This window comes from Drosophila sulfurigaster, chromosome 3 (assembly GCF_023558435.1).
Source record: "Drosophila sulfurigaster albostrigata strain 15112-1811.04 chromosome 3, ASM2355843v2, whole genome shotgun sequence".
Lineage (NCBI taxonomy): Eukaryota > Metazoa > Arthropoda > Insecta > Diptera > Drosophilidae > Drosophila > Drosophila sulfurigaster.
This window is the reverse complement of record NC_084883.1, coordinates 44,824,675-44,829,556: the sequence shown is the minus strand read 5'-3', so window position 1 is coordinate 44,829,556 and position 4,882 is coordinate 44,824,675.

The following is a 4,882-nucleotide window of genomic DNA, read 5'->3' as shown; positions in this document are numbered from 1 at the left end:
TGGGCGTAAAAATACTTAAAATTGAGTAAGGATGAAGCACTCGCTGTCTGCTACTTTTTAAACATCAGCACAAAAGGGATAGAATAACGGGACGAATCTATTTTTGGAAACTAAAATAAATGCATGGCGACCAACTTACAGCTAAACTTGTTAACGAATAAGAAAGGCACTTAGTTCATATAATATTTGTGGAGAACTGTTCAACAATTTGAGAACTTGATAAATATATTGTACTAGTAATATATAAAACAAAATATATATATATATATATATAAATTAGATTTATAAAACAAAAAGAAAATAATTTGTCAATTTCTAAATAAATTCTGAAGCTAAAAACGATATTTAAATCTTATCTCTTTTTGTATGTGAATAATTTTAAAATTCTTAATATAATAATACATATAATTATTTTAAATTAGCGAAATTTTTGAATTATTATGATCATTTATAATAAAAAGATGACTCACAAATATAAAAAAAAAATATTATTTTGAAGTTTCTTTTCATGTCTAATACAAGTATATAATATTTCTTGGCGAAATTCGTATATTATAATTTTAATGACGAATTCATCCCTAATCGATACCAAAGGTTGGGGTCGGGTTTACTTTTTTGGAAGGCACTGTAGCCACTCTTGACGACATATAAGCGATGCTGTGTATAAGTAAGTTTGTTGTCGTTGTCTCGTTGCCGCGCTGCTGTAAATGTTCTCGATGTTGCCTGCCACAATGAAGCGACTTGTTGTTGTTGTTGTTGCCTTTGGTTGTTGCCTGTGTTGTTGCTGTTGTTGGGTCTGGAGTTTCGGTTTCTGTTGCTGCCGTTGCTCCTACGTTATCATTCAGCGTGCAAGCTGTTTGCTCATTGTCTATTTATGCAAACACATACACATAAAAGAGAAGGCATGAATGAAAGATACAGAGAGCCAAATAGAGAGAGAGAGAGAGAGAGAGAGAGAGAGAGATATGAGCACGTAAGCCAAACGCATTGAGGGCCAAACTGAAAATGGGTATTTCACAAGAAGGAGGAGTCGTGTCGAGGGCGGATGAGGGGAGGGGAGCACACACAATGCACGTGTGTTAAACAGACAGTTACAATTTGTATATCAACTGCGACACACACACACACACACGAGGGATATGCATGTGTTAGTGTATCGCAGTGGCCCAAAAGTGTCGGCGGTTTCTCCACACATACACACACACACAATGTTGATCTGTGTATGTGTGTCTGTGTGTTCGTCACGGTAAAACTGAAATTGACAATGCATTTGGTATGCCTTCCCATACCTTCCCCTTTCCCCTCTTCGCACTGCAATGCAACACAAATTTCGTATGCAAACGTTGAGAGGCAACTGAAACTGATTGAGAAACTGCGTTGATTTCTTCGTTTTCCATGGCTTTGCAACTAATGTGAATTATAGACTTGTTATAGAAATCTAAAATTTATTTTAACGTAATACAAATTTTGAGTATTGGAACTTAATAATCCTAAAAACAATTCTATGAGATATATATATTGAACGCTACAGTCGAGGAAATGTGCTCGACTGCGAGTCTCCCGGTATGAATTTGTAACAAGTAAAACATCTCAGTATTATTGCTAAAGTATAATATAATAATATAGCAAAAAATTACTAAACTATTTAATGGCTCAAATCATTTGAGTATATCTTGTTGTTGGGATCTATCCAATCCTTTTAAGTGGATATTAAATTAGTTACAGAGTACATTATACACTAGATTCGTTACACTAGTCCATATTTGGAATTTCTCAGTTATATATTTTGCATTTTTGTATTGCTAATGCTTTAAGATTATACATATCTATGTTATACTTAATCAAAAGTTTAATATTATATAATATAATGAAATATCATAAGCTGCTTAGCTGCTTTGATTCATAATCTGAATTATTTTTGAATTTATAATATATTTTGAATGTAAGAGTATATTGATATATCAAATATACTAATTTATAATATATTAAATTGGTATATTTTAGGAATAATACCGCGCAGTTTTGCTTTTATTGAAAATTGTTATAAGCAGAGACTCGGTACAAGATGCATAATGAAATAATTAACACCACCGATCCCCCCAAACATATATTCTGAACCAAAATCAAGTGCATAGCCGATTTAGCACATCAGCATCCATGGAATATAGCGACATCTATCAGACTGCATACATCTATTTAAGTCGCTATCTCATTTCTTTCTGGTTTTATTCAAATAAAATGAAAAGCATCGATTAATGTTCTTTCATCATTTATTACTGTTGCAGGATTAAATCATTTGGGTATATCGTGGCAACAATGTTGTTGGGATCTATCCCGGTCTCCCTGGGTGGGGTGGCATTGGTCTGGTTGGCCTTCGTCTCTTAGTTTTAGGCCTGCCTGGTCTTTTCCATCCACATTCTCCAGGCTGCACAAGAAGCAACATAAAGAACAAAGCAACAAGAATCAAGAAGTTAATACGCATCTTTACTGAAGAAAACTGTGTGCTGCACGTTGATTTTATAGTAAGCTAATTTACGTAAGATCTGATTTATGGAATAATTATATAAAGAATTTGATATGCCAATCTTTCCACTTGGATGTTAAATTATTTACACTCGATTCTCTACAGCACTTGAAATTTTGAATATCTCGGTTATATAGTTATTATTTGTACTGCGTATTGCCCTTAAATTATATGAGAGAAAGTTTCTTACCTGAAATTTAATAGAATAAAATAATATATTCTAAGCTACACATTTTATTCTGAAAATATACTGACAAAACACTGAAATATACCACATGATGTAAGATTATTTATTTCTATATTTTAAATATTTTTTACAATGTTATAGCTTAATTTTGGCAAATTTGAAATCTTCTTAAATGAACAACAAATTACTATAAAAGTTTGGTATTGATTTAAGGTTTTACCTTTTGGGTTCAACTTAAAGATGCTTCCAGCAAGACTCCAGATTTTATCTTCTTTGGTATTTTTTTTTGCCTTTTTAAACAAAAATTCATTTAAATTTCATAAATAAAAAAAAAAGAAATTATAAAATTAATACTTGTTTTTATATTTACATTTACATTTATTAAAACAAACATCAGAACATGTTAACTGGGCGTTAAAACACATCGACATTTGTAACACAATATTTAGCATCCTCAGCTACTCGAGCAGAGAGCATGGAGCAGTCCAGAGAGAGGGGGCAGGGAGGATGACAGAGGGGAGAGAGACTGTGGCATCTCGGGGTCAGCTTTTATTGCCATCATGACCCGCAAATCGCACACAAAATCCGCATACAAAACTCACAAAAGCCTTGTGGCATCCCAAAAACAGTCTGGGAACAATATGATGCCACCTATGCGATATACGACGAGTGTATATATATGTGTGTGTGTGTGTGTGTGCGTATGTGAGTGTAAGTGTGCGTGTGCGTGTGCGTGTCCTTTGCATGTCCTAACCAATACACATGTTGGTATCTGTGTAAGGATATGCTGCCCTTGTTGATCGCTTCTGTCGTTTCCTACAGCTTCGCTCGCTGTATCTGTCTCTTTCTCTCTCTTTCTCTCTCTCTCTCTCTGTCTCTGCCTCTATTTTTTCCTTCTGTCTCTGCTTGTGTGTGATTTACATTCTTTCGACTTCTGTGCGCCTGGCATTTTGTAAGCAAATTTTTAAAAATTCATTTCTCACATATGCACACACCCACAGGGGTGTGCATGTGTGTGTATGCCACACACACATGTGTTGTTCCTTTGCTGACACTCTGCTGTTGACTCTGTTGCCTTCTGCTGCCTTCTCTCTCTCTCCCTCTCTCCCTCTCTTTTGTTATATCTCTGATAAACCCGAAGCCAACGCAATTTATTCTCTTCGCACTTGCAACACTTGAACATGTGTGTATATGTGTGTGTGGTTGTGTGTGTGCGTGGCATTCTACCTAGCGTGCAGCTTATTAAGTTGTTGAATCTGAAGGCTTACTTCGAGTGTGCTTAGATTAACAATATTTATTCAAGTCTATTTAAATTTGTAATTTTTAAGCTCTTGGTATTGCTCTGAGCTCCTTGAATCCTGTTGAGCGCACTTTTGTGCACAACTTGGTCAGTCCACTGGTCACAAAATTGAGCACTTTTTATTTAAGAATTGTAAATTTATAAATATGTATATTTAATTAAAAATAACTGAAAATTCCATTTTGATAGTCAAAGGATTTAATTAGCTTATTGTAAATAAAATATTTATTTTGTTTCTTTATTTATTGTATAAATAAATGGCACAAGGCTAAAGAATTTGATAAATATTTGTTTGCTTTCTTTATTCTTAGTTTAAAGTATTTGTGATTCATGAGAATTTGACAGCAATCGGATAACAATTTTAGAAGTTAGCTAAGAATTAATTTTTTATGGCAAATAACGCTTACTGAAATCGGGTCTTATCTGCTTTGGCTGATAATCTGGTATATTTTGAGCTGCATGGTATGTGTAGTACTTTATTTATATACCAAATATGACTTTAGGTATATTTAAGTATTCTTGAGTTATAGCATTTGGTATATTTCAAGAATGCTACCGCACTGCACTTTATTGACATACCGAATATGGCGTTCGATATATTTTAGTATATTTGTGTTATATTATTTTGTATATTTTAAGAATATTACCGCACTGATTTTGCTTATTATATAGAAGGAAATGTATGTAACAGGTAGAAGGAGGCATCTCCGACCCTATAAAGTATATATATTCTTGATCAGCGTCAACAGCCGAGACGATATAGCCATGTCCGTCTGTCCGTCTGTGTGTCTGTCCGTCCGTCCGTATGAAACACTGGATCTCAGAGACTATAAGAGATAGAGCTATAATTTTTTTTCGACAGCATTTGTTA